This window comes from Mastigoproctus giganteus, chromosome 2 (assembly GCF_048544385.1).
Source record: "Mastigoproctus giganteus isolate SK-2022 chromosome 2, ASM4854438v1, whole genome shotgun sequence".
Classification (NCBI taxonomy): domain Eukaryota; kingdom Metazoa; phylum Arthropoda; class Arachnida; order Uropygi; family Thelyphonidae; genus Mastigoproctus; species Mastigoproctus giganteus.
The window spans coordinates 262,852,473-262,866,017 of NC_143576.1; positions in this window are offsets into that span (position 1 = coordinate 262,852,473).

The following is a 13,545-nucleotide window of genomic DNA, read 5'->3' on the forward strand; positions in this document are numbered from 1 at the left end:
TTTCAACAGTGACCTGTACTTGCTAAGTAATTCCGCCGGTCTCCTACTCTTAATATCATTAGTGCCAACGTGTACAACTATATCACCTTTTGTGCCCTTAAAAGATGATATCCGCTCTACAACGTCGTCAACCTTTGCCCCTGGCAGACATACCCTGGTCCTATTCCACCTATCCTTTTTACAAAGCATGTTCCCCGTTTCCCTGACAATAGAGTCACCAACAACTACTAGTTCCTGTGGGACCGGCGCATTCTGCCTAGGGGGCTGCCCCTGTGTTGCCTGATGACCAAGTGCAAGCTCTGGCGTTGATGTGGGCAGCTGAGAGCTTGATGGGCCCCTCAATTTATTTCCTTCGAGGGCATCCACCCTGTCCTTCAAGGTCTCATAAAGGCCCATAACAATGCTGAGTTGTCGCCTGATTTCCTTGCACTCCTTACATCGTGCACACACAAAGACATCCCCCTTGGCAGTATCATGTCCCGTACCCGACTGCTCCGCAAACATCAAGCAAACAGAGCATTTTAATAGACTTTGATTCAGAGGGCAACTGCCCCCCTCAGTTCTCCCCTGAACCACAGCACTCCCATTAGCTTGAGCCTTTTGCTTTGCTGCTCTGGTCAGAGTCATGATTCCAATTTAATTCAATAAAATTTAAAACAAAAATTAAATCCTTAAGTTATATCCCAAAACAGTTATGTTATATATATATATATATATATATATATTTTTTTTTTTTTTTTTTTTCGGTATCTAGTGTTCCCTTTATACAACTTCCGTATCACGTGTACCACTATAGTTATGTATTAATTATTTGTTACGATTAAGTCGTTATATATATTTATAGAGTTAAAAATACAATTTAATTGACAATAAAGTTTATCAAGATTAATAGATTTACTGATTAATTGACAATATTATATTATGCAGTATACTACACTAAGCTTATGCTATCGTGTAAAAATGGCGGGAATTCACGAACGGTATTTCTACGGACTCGTAAGTATTGATTAGCTTCGAAATCTCGCTATCTCAATTTAGAATAAACTAAGGATCCTGACTAGGTCTATAATCTACTTATAGAAGATAATTTGATATAACAATTGGTTAATAAATCGACTAAATTTGGTTAAAAGACCTCTCGTTCAATTTGTGACACGTGGATTTGATACCGTTACCGATACTAAGTAATATCTACGAAATCTCTGTCTAAGTTAAACTTTAAACTAAGTATCGTAACTAGGAATATAAAGCTACTCTAGAAAATAAGTTAATATGACAATTTAAACTAATAAAGCAGAAAACAAATCAGGAAAAACTTCTCTGTTTGAAGAGCTTTAAGGAGCAATGTCTGCACAGGCTAATCTCTCACCCTGAGCATATCCTAATTTCATCAGGTTATGCCCACCCACAATTAAGTGATTTAAGGTGTTCACTGTTGTGATGCAAATATGTAGCATCAAGTTTTTGATCCACTTGGTGGGGGAGGGAGAGACCACTTGACTTTTAGACTTTTTCTTCTGATTTGACAAGAAAAATCAGATATTTTTTGTTAAACACCTTTGCATCTTACAACAATCATCTAACATAATATATATTACATAAAACACTAATATCCTGTTATGATTAAGATATTGAAGTGTTACCATACCTCTCGTGTTTGGGGTTTTCTTAAAAAAAAAAAAATAATAATAATAATAATAAAAAAATAAAACTGCAATTCCATTACGTTAGTAGAGGCATATGATGCAAGAAAACAAGCTTATACAGCATCAGCCAAAAAAAAAAAACCCTTCCCATTTCACCCATAAATTCACTCCAGATGTTTGTCTAGTTCTGCCTAGAATTTATTTAAGCTGTCAACTTCAACGACAGATGGAAGTTTGTTCTAGCAATCAACCATCCGCTGGCTAAAGGCAAATTTCTGCACATCTATTCTGCAACTGTCTTTCCTCAATTTGAATTTGTCCCTTCAGGCGGTTAATCTGGGGGAAAGAGGAAGAATTCCATCAGCATTGAGCTTGCTCAAACCATTCAAGGCCTTGCACACCTCAAGGTGCCTAGTCTCCGGACACTGCAATTTACAGAACTTAAGCCTTAGAGAACCCTTTGTTCCATTCACCAATCTCGTTGCCCTTCTCTATTCTCATTCCAGCAGCTCTACATCCTTCCTAAAATGAGACCTCCAGGCCTGTATACAGTACTCAAGGTGTGGCCTGACCATTGCCTTATACAAGGGGATAATCACCTCATCCCTGCTACAAGAATTTCTGTATATCATTGACAAAACACCATGAGATACTCTTTCAGACTTCAGAAAACTTCATATCAGACTGCACAATTACCCCCAGGTGTTTTTCATTCTCCACTAACCTGAGTGTAGTACCACACAGTTAACATGTTACTCTGGGGTTAATGCTACCCATATGCAGTACTTTATATTTGTCAATGTAAAGTTGCCACCTCTCAGCCCATCTACTCAACTTTTCTAGATCCTGTTGCAGTAGTGTACTATCATTACTGTTATTAACAACCCTGCTAACCTTTGTATCATTTGCAAACTTAGACATTAACCCTGATATACATTCATCAACATTGATAAATACAGAAAACAACAATGGGCCCAACACTGAACCCTGGGGGACTCCACTAACAACATTAGTCCACGAAGAGCAGTGTCCATTGATTACCACTCTGTCTTCTCCCACTCAAACATCCTTTTATCCACTATAGCAACTTGCCCTTAATGTCATACTGCTCCAATTTGTACAGTAGTCTTCCATGTGCAACAGTATCAAAAGCTTTCCTAAAATTCAAATATAATTTAAACACTGAATAGTATCTCTTGGTATGAAAAGCATAGTGGCTTCTACGATTACTTCCCTGAGTTCTTCCCATTTAGCAATTTTCTTGTTAACATCAGTTGCTCCTGCTGCATAGAATCCTAAAAAGTGTCTGAGACCATTTGTAGTCACCTTTATGAAAACAAATTTTCCCTTGACAGCCACATCTTTAATTCAATACATTGATCAATTCGTGTATTTATAATCTGCAGATTCTAAATGCATGAAGAGCCCCTGCTGATCTGATCTGATTATTAGTCAGATCTGAGTCCCTGCTGATCTTGATCTGATAATCAGCAGACTAAGTGTTGCTTATGCTTGTTACCTCTCCAACATGGTGTAGAAAAATGACATCCAAATAGAAGTCTTGGTACTGCGTGGGTGAGCAATCTACAAGTTCTAGTCAGCAATCGGAAGTTAAGATTCCCCGTTATAAGAGTGATTTACTGGCCTACTCTATCTGCACAATTATTTGTTTTATGCATCAGTGATTAGGCTTGTAACACTCCTCACGTTTATGTCACACCAAGCTGATTCAACATTACTCTGGCCATCCATACCAAATTGATGTACTGCCTTAGATTTTATATGCTTCTTAGCTTAGAGCATAATCCAACTTTCCTTTCTATATACATTGTATTCCATATTCAAATTCTGAATCTGTTTTTTTCTGAGTGACACCAAGACAATGTCTTTCTAATGTACCCTGTAATTCAAATTCATTAATGTTATTTACTATGCTCCCAGCATGTGTGTATGTGCAAGTAAGTATACATATGTTTTTATTCTTACTTTCCCTAATGCAGGTTTTTAATACTGTTGCACAAAAAAGACTGCTGCACAAACTGGAACAATGTGGCATTAAGGACAAGTTGCTGCCGTGGATGTTTAAGTGGAAGAAGACAGAGTGCTTATCAATGGGCACTGTTTCTCATAAACTAATTTTATCAGTGGAGTCCCCAATGGTACAGTGCTGAGCCCATTGTTGTTTTCAATATTTATTAATGATATTGATGAAGATATATCAGGCTTAAATATCTTCGTTTGCAGATGATACAAAGGGTGGTTAATGGCCGTAATCAGGGTGAGATATTGGTAGCAGTAATTCCAGATTAACTTATTTAATCTCATCAACTGTGTGGTAATACACCGATGAGCCAAAACATGACCAGCGAGTCATGCAAATCGAAGCAACTGCAGGTGAACTACGGTCTGGGTCGGGACTCTGTATAAAAAACACCTGATACTGAGCTCTGTTAATCGGCGTTACTCTTGTTCTTCAGATGGGAAAGGCATCGGACTTGAGCGAGTTTGACAAAGGCCAAATCGTAATGGCCACACAACTGGGTCAGAACATATCCGAAACAGCACGGCTGGTGGGGTGCTCGTGGTTAGTACTGACCGAAAATGGTCCGAGGGGAAACAGGTGCCTCCGTAGCCAGGAGCAGCAGTGCGTAGCACACGCCTCTTGATCAGACCGGGGTTCGAGCCCATGACCACCGCATATCCACGGAGCAATATGGCCTTAGTTGCTAATGCTCCTAAAAACCAAATAACAACCGAGAGGAAACCCACGAACTGCCACTGAGGTGTTGGATGACCATGGCTCATCACTGCTCGAGGTGAGCGAAGGCTCTCCCGGATGGTACGTGGCAACAGAGGGGCAACTGTGGTGCAAATCACCAGTAATTGGAATGCTGGTGATGGGATTAATGTGTAACAATTATTTGTTTTTATAATGTGCTGTTTTACAGTACATCGAACCCTGCCAAAAATGGGGCAGCTTAGCTGGAGGCCGCTCAATGTGCCCATGTTAACCACAGTTCGCCGGTGACAGCGCCTACAATGGGCACGCGAGCATCGAAACTGGACCTTGAGTGATTGGAAGGTCGTCTGGTTCGATGAATCACGTTTCCTGTTGCACCATGTGGACAGCCAAGTACATGTGCATCATTTACCTGGGGAAGTGATGGTGCCTGGATGCGCCGTGGGACAAAAACAAGCCAGTGGTGGCAATGTTCTGCTGGGATAGCCTGGGTCTAGTCATCCATGTGCCAGCCACTCTGACATCTACCACCTACCTAAACATCATTGCTGACCAGGTACACCCTTTCATGGCAATGGTCTTCCCCTCAGGCGGTGCCATTTTTCAGTAGGATAATGCGCCGTACTGCACTGCCTGGATTGTTCGAGAATGGTTCGCGGAACATGAAGACTTCCAGGTATAGCCCTGACCTCCAAATTCCCCAGACATCAGTCCCATCAAGCATCTGTGGTTTGTGTTAAACAGCAACTCCGATCTGTGGTGTCTCAACCATGAACCTTACAGGAATTAAAAGGATCTGCTGGTTGCGTGTTGGTACCAGATACCACAAGACACATTTAGAAATCTTGTAGCATTCATGCCTCACCGGGTACAAGCTGTTTTGGCTGCTTTAGGTAGGTTTGTTTTGACTCATGAGTGTATATTCAGGGTAGTGGAAAATAAAAAAGGCTTGGGAGTAATTGTGCAGTTGGGTATAAAATTCTCTGAGCATTGCAGGCATGCTGCTAGGGCAGCTCTTCATTTTTTTCAATGATATATACAGAAACTTTACTAGCAGGGATAAAGAGGTGATTATTCCTCTGTATACAGATCTGGAGGTCTCAGTTTAGGAAGGATGTAGATCTGCTGAAATGGGTGCAGAGAAGGGCAACCAGATTGGTGAAGGGAAGAAAACTGCTCTTACCTAGAAAGGCTTCTGTTCTGCAGATTGCAGCACTAGTCACTTTGGGGAGATGATTGAGTTGTTTAAGGCCTTAAATAGATTGAGTAAGCTAAATGTTGATGGCATTCTTTCTCTTGCTGAGACTAGACAAATGAAGGAGACAACAAATTCAAGTTGGTGAGAGCTTGCCTTCAGCTAGCAGGCAGTTGATTGTGGAACAGGCTTTCATCTGTTGTGGAAGTGGATAGTTTCAATAAATTCAAGGAAGTAACACACAAAATATGTGAAAATAATAATGCTGCACCAATCCCACTTAATGGACAGCAGAATAAACTACACTGTTTTAAATTACATTATTTGACTTTTGCATTATAAAATTACATTTCTACTGCTATAAGTTTGTTTTACAGACCTAATAAAAATACGTCCAATAAGTTGACTCCTACAAAACTACTTAGAAAGCTACCAACTAGCACCAATATCATTCATATATCAATATTATATGAGTGGTAGCTGAATTCAAACATTCTTACATCAATACAACACAATGGTGGTAGAAATAAACTGGATGCGTTATCAACCAGTGGCAAATGACGCAAGAAAGTAAGCTTATAAAGCATGACCTGTTTTTTAAATAATTTCGAAGGTCAGTTAAAGAACAAATTCACCAACTTAATCAGATAAACAACCATCACGCTACTAATTTTAAGCAAAAAAAAAAATTTACGCAATAAAGTTTTACTTAGCAGCTCCCTAAATGCAATTCGATGTGAAGATAGCCTTGACAGCAGATCCAAAATATATACAAGTTTTCATCAAAAAGTTTGAACAATCTTGTAATTCTTGAAAACTGTGGTAGCTAAATTGTTTTTCTCTGCTATGTGTATCTAAAATAATGTGCTTTTGAACATAAAATAAAAAATTAGCCACTTACAAACTTCTATGTATTACCTCATCACTTGATTTGGTAGTGCTGTGCAACTTTTTTAATTAGGTTAAAAGAAAATCTGGTTAGCTAAAGCAGTTTAAGGCATTGTGCTGTGAGAATTTACTAACACATTGAGTAGTGCCAAAGCATAATTTTAATACATGATAAATTCACAAGGAATGCAAACAAAGCTTGCAAAATCAGCATCATTATTATAACAGCTCATTGAAATAGAGTTGCTTGTCATGCACTTTCAAATACTGACTCAGTAGGGAAGGCCATAAAGTTCTTTAGTTAAAATATCCTACACCTTTTGACATATCTCATACTGTGAAAAAATTGTGCCTATCTGCCCCCCCCCCCAATGAGGGAACAACAGTTTGAAAACAGTTTGAAGTGTTATTTATTTGAAAGTGCATAACTAAGCAACTCATGATTTCACAACATGAGGTTGTTAAAATGATACTTGAGTTCCTTAAAAGTCTCCAGATTTAATGGTCTAGGACATCGATTTGTTTCTTCAGTGATTCAATTTCATTTAATAATGTGCTGTTTTACTGTAAGATTGTTAATACCCTTTACATTGGGAACAAACAAACAAAAGAATTGTCGGTTGAGCTTATCCTCTAGGTTGAGGCTCTGAATACATTCCACAGGCAGTACAAGTGAACTCGTAACAAGGAATCATAGTCACCATTTCCAGCTTAACCATGAAATCTTGTGGAAAAATTATTCAGATAAAAATTTAACTTACACAACAGATATTACTTTACAAAATATTACAGAAATTAAGTGGATTGGTGGACATAGACGATCTCACTTCAGTGAGATCGTCTGTGTCCACCAAGAGGTTTTGAAGTGTAATCTTTATGAAATCTTTGACGACTGGAAATTGGTAGCATTAGCATTAGCATTAGCATTAGTAGAGGCATTTGATGCAAGAAAGCAAGCTTATGCAGCATCAGCCAAAAAAAAAAAAAAAAAAAGTAACATAAATAAATAAAAATAACCACTTCCACTTCACCCCTCTGTTCGTTCGAAATACCTGTCCAGCTGAGCCTTAAACTTATTTAGGCTATCAACTTCCACGACAAGGGATGGAAGTCTGTTCCACCCACCAACCACCCGCTGGCTAAAGGCAAATTTCCGCACATCTATCCTACATCTGTCTTTCCTCAATTTGAATTTATGCCCTCTCAGGTGATTTTTCTGAGCTAGAGGAAGAATCCCATCAGCATTGAGCATGCTCAAACCATTCAAGGCTTTGTACACCTCTATCAGATCACCCCGCTGGTGCCTAGTTTCCAGACACTGTAATTTGCAAAACTTAAGCCTTTCTTCGTAAGAGAACCCCTTTGTCCCATTCACCAATCTAGTTGCCCTTCTCTGTACTCGTTCCAGCAGCTCTACATCCTTCCTGAAATGAGGCCTCCAGGCCTGTATACAGTACTCTAGGTGTGGCCTGACCATTGCCTTATACAAGGGAATAATCACCTCCTTATCCCTGCTAGAAAAATTTCTATATATCATTGACAATACACCATGAGCTACTCTTGCAGCTCGTCTGCACTGCTCAGAGAACTTCATATCTGCCTGCACCACCACCCCCAGGTCCCTTTCATTCTCTACCACTGTCAGTGTAGTACCACAGAGTTGATACGCTGCTCTGGGGTTGCTGTTTCCCATATGTAGTACTTTACATTTGTCAATGTTAAACTTCATTTGCCACCTCGAAGCCCATCTGCTCAACCTTTCCAAATCCTGTTGCAGCAGCATAGTGTCAGTAGTGTCCTTGACAACCCTGCCAACCTTTGTATCGTCTGCAAACTTGGACATTAAGCCTGATATACCATCATCAATATCATTTATAAATACAGAAAACAATAAAGGCCCCAATACTGAACCCTGAGGGACTCCACTAATAACATTAGTCCACGATGAGCAGTGTCCATTGATTACCACTCTCTGTCTTCTCCCCCTCAACCACCCCTTTATCCATAGCAGCAACTTGCCTCCAATGCCACACTGCTCCAATTTGTGCAGCAGTCTTCCATGTGCAACAGTATCAAAAGCCTTTCTAAGATCCAAGTATATAATATCAAAGTTATTCCCTGCATCCAGTTCTTTTGTGACTGCATCATAGTATCCAATCAAATTGGTCAGGCAAGACTTCCCTTTAACAAAACCATGCTGTGTCCTAGCTATAACTGAAGTCTTGTCTAGATGATCCTGCAGTGCTTCTTTCACCAGTGCCTCCATTAATTTTCGGGAACAGAAGTTAAACTCACAGGTCTATAATTACTTGTGTCAGCCTTTGATCCCCCTTTGTGAATTGGGGTCACATTTGCACATCTCCAGTCAATGGGTACCTCCCCTGAGTCCAAGGAAGCTCTCATAATTATGGCTAAGGGTTTGCTTACCTCCTTTGCTGCCTCCTTTAATATAACTGGATAGATCCCATCCACCCCAGGTGCCTTTCTTGTGTTTATCTTCAACAATTTCTCCTCCACTTTGCTCTCAGTTATTACAAGATTCTCTAGCTTACTGCTAGAGTTGAATACACCACTGGCATTCCCCTCGCTGAATAACTCCTCATGTGTGAATGTCGATGCAAAATATTCATTTAGTTTGTTAGCTACCCGAGCAGGGTCATCAACAGTTGACCCATCGATCTCAAGTGGACCAATCTGATTCATCCCCCTTCCTTCTAGAGTTTACATAAGTAAAGAACTCTTTGCTGTTTTTCTTCGCATCCCTTGCCAAGGATCTCTCGTAATCTGCCTTCGCCTGCCTAACCTCCTTTGTAACTTGGTTACAGATCAACTTGTATCTATCATAGGCATCCGTGTCACGTGTTAATTTGTATGTATCCCATGCATTTTTCTTCTCTGCCATATGCCTCATTAGTTCATCTGACAACCATTTAGGCCTAAACCTTGAACAATATTTCTTAGTTGGTATGTAAAGCCTAGTAGCTTCCACGATAAGTTCTTTGAATGCTTCCCATTTTGAATTTGCTGTTGGCAATATCATCAGTTGATCCCACTGTATAGAATTTAAATACTGTCTCAGTCCATTGTAGTCGCCTTTACGAAAGCAATACCCCTTCCCTTTACCCCTAATGGTAGTTACCTCTTTGAGTAACTCCCACTTCAGCACACTGTGATCACTGCCACCAAGTGGTTCATTTATCTGCAGATTCTGAATGCATGAAGAATCACTACTGATAATCAAATCAAGAGTATTACTCCCTCTAGTTGCCTCCCGAACATGCTGATGTAGAAAACAATCATCCAATAAATCCACAAAAGCCTTGCTACTGTGTGAGTGACCAGCCCCCAAATTCCAGTCAATATCTGGGAAATTAAAATCCCCCATTATAAGACTCTCTGATTTACTGCCCACTCTATTTCTCCGAACAGTTTCTTATTATACTCATCAGAGTCATTAGGCCTATAGCACACTCCTACTCTCAATTTTGATCTCCCAATGCTTATGTCACACCAAACTGACTCGACACTGCACTGTCCAGCGATGTCGACTGGCTTCACTTCCTTGGATTTTATGTGTTTCTTAATTAATAGCATAACCCCTCCTCCCTTCCTATCCTGTCTATCCTTTCTGTACACATTGTACTCCCCAAATTCCAGTTCTGCATTTCTTATATCTGTGTGACACCACGTCTCTGAAATCCCCACAATATCTGCCTTTGATGTTTTGAGCAATACCTCAAATTCATCAAATTTATTTACTAAACTCCTAGCATTGGTGTACACACAAGTATACATGCACCTGTTCTTTTTCTTAGCTACCCTAACACAACCCATGTGTTTACTTGTACCCCAATGATTCCCAGCAGTCTCTGAAATATCCTGCATCTTATTTTCCAGGCTGCGGCTCATTCCAATAGAAGCAGTGCAAGAATCACTTTCACCTCTGCCAGTGGCTACTGTTAATCTATTAGTCCTTGTATCCCCCCAATCTAGCAGTTTTCCGACCCACCTAACATTGCCTCGATAGCATCAGCAAACATTCTTGCACCCTTTCTATTTAAGTGTATCCCATCCCTGTAGAAGCAGTCTCTCCTGTTAACAAGTACAGACCAGGCTGAAAAAAATTCTACCCCTTGAGCCCTGCACAATCTTTCCAGGGCCGAATTGATTGACAGGGCTCTCATCATATACTCCCTCCTATCGTGTCTGGGCAGAATTGCAGACACTTTCAATTTCAACCCTAATTCACTGCTTTTTTTCATCAGTGACCTGTACTTGTCAAGTAATTCCGCCGGTCTCCTACTCTTAATGTCATTAGTGCCAACGTGTACAACTATATCACCTTTTGTGCCCTTAAAAGATGATATCCGCTCTACAACGTCATCAACTTTTGCCCCTGGCAGACATACCCTGGTCCTATTCCACCTATCCTTTTACAAAGCATGTTTCCCGTTTCCCTGACAATAGAGTCACCAACAACTACTAGTTCCTTTGGGACCAGCGCATTCTGCCTTGGGGGTTGCCGCTGTGTTCCGCGATGACCAAGTGCAAGCTCTGGCATTGGTGTGGGCAGCTGAGAGCTTGATGGGCCCCTCACTTGTAATCCTTCGAGGGCATCCACCCTATCCTTCAAGCTCTCATATAGGCCCATAACAACGCTGAGTTGTCGCCTTATCTCCTTACACTCCTTGCATCGCACACACACAAAGACATCCCCCATGGCAGTATCATGTCCCATACTTGACTGCTCCGCAAACATCAAGCAAATAGTGCATCTTACAAGGCTGTGATTCAGAGGACAACTGCCCCCCTCAGTTCTCCCTGGGCCACAGCATTCCCATTAGCTTGAGCCCTTTGCTTTGCTGCTCTGGTTTGAGTCATGATTTAGATTTACTTTCAATAAAATTTCAATTTCTGTACAAAATTAAATCCTAAACTTGTATCCAAACACAGTTATAACGCTATATTTATGTTTCAGTAACGAGTGTTATCTACGGAATATTTACGTTTCAGTAACGAGTGTTATATCTACGAAATATTTACGTTTCAGTAACGAGTGTTATCTGCGAAATCCCTTTATATAACTTTCGTATCAAGTTATGTATTAATTATTTGTTTTTACTAATTATTTATGTTACGTAACCTAAGTGGTTATATGTATAATTAATTATGTTAAATAAAATTAATTATATTACGTTTGTAATCTAAGTCGTTATATGTATTTATTGAAACGTACAATTTAACTGCTAACGAAGTTCAACTAACGCTATCTAGTACGGTATATCGTATCACAAAGGCGGGAAAATTACGAACGGTTAGCGGAGTTGAAACACGTGGAAACCTTTACCGATACTTTTATGCAATTACAAGGCCCAGTAAAGAATAAATACACCAAATTAATCAGAAAATCACAAAATAATGTTATACTACTAAATTTAAATCAAAAGTTTTAGAAAAACAATAATTTCAAATCAATAATTAACAAAAATCCACTTAGCGGCTTTGAAAACGACCGTCGCTAGTAGCCTCGTCAGCAGAGATGACGGTAAACTGAAGCAGCCGTGGCTGTCAGAATACAAGGAGAAAAAAAGTTGCAAAAGATCTGCTTTAGTTTTGTCACAGGTATCTATTATCTATAGGCTTGTCATCGGTATCTGTAATCTTGGTTACAGTTGAGCAGTTATTGGAGTGCTTAAGCATGTTCAAAAATGGCTTCAGGTTGCCATTAACAGTGAAACTACGTTGAACTGATTGAATATAATGAGTGTACTGCTTTTAAGGTTTCTGATGTGTACATATATAGGAACATATATGCTTCTTCATGTGTCACCCTGAAGTCTTTACTGTTCTTTGGCTTGGATTTTTGCAGTTGTGTCTGCCATGAACCAATGAGAGAATCTGTTCCTGTAGGTTTTACTGGGAGGTATGAAGTCCTGAATGATAGAGGAGATTGTGTTAATAAGATAATTGGTGACTGCATCAATATCATTTATCTGTGGGAATGAGAATCAATCAATGTTATCAAGTAGAGCTGCTGGAACGAGTACAGAGAAGGGCAACAAGGTTGGTAAATGGAACAAAAGGTTGCTCTTATGAAGAAAGACTTAAGCTTTGCAAATTGCAGTGTCTGGAGACTGGGCACCTGCGAGGGGATCTGATTGAGATGCATAAGTCCTTGAATGGTTTGAGCAAGCTCAATGCTGATAGGATTCTTCCTCTTGCCCAGATTAATCATCTGCGGGGACATAAATTCAAATTGAGGAAAGACAATTGTAGAATAGATGTGCAGAAATTTGCCTTTAGCCAGTGGGTTGATTGCTGGAACAAACTTCCATCAGTCATTGTGGAACTTCACAGCTTAAATGCAAGGCAGAACTAGACAAACATTTGGAATGGATGGGTGAATTGGGAAGGGTTTTTTTTTTTTTTTTTTTTGCTGATGCTGTATAAGCTTGCTTGCTTGCATCAATGCCTCTACTGCTAAAGTTCATGTCCTAATAATTGCCAGTCTGCTTTCCTAAAGTTTAGCTTGGCTGGGACAAGAGTAGTGCATTTATTTTTGTGTTGTATGTTTATTTGACAGCTCAAAGCCTTGTGATCAGATGGCAGAAATGAAACTGCTTCTAAAATTAGAATCTGCTTGGATGCAAAAATGAGATCCAGTAACACCTTGCCTCTAGTACAAGTATTGTTATACTGCTTGAGACCCCATTTCAGTCATGATGTCATATAGCAGCCTAGTTGTAGTGGTGACTCCCCAATACCTAAAGGAGAAAGTTGAATATTGAAGTCTCCAAACCAGTAAACTTCATCTGACTGGTGAAAAAATATTTCAAACTCACAAAGTGCTAGTGATAGCCTCTCCATAAAAAGTATATCAACCAGGGCAGAAGGTAGATGGCTGCAATGAGAAGTTTGGTTATGAACCTTTAAAAATTCTTACCAATGTTGTACAGTTGCAGTGAGGTCACATGATGTGTTAAAGCAACAGTGTTGTATTTCCAGGCCTTTCTCTCTCTCTCTTTTTTTTTACCTAACCTGTCCATCGTTTTAAAGTACCAGTCTAAATTTACTGT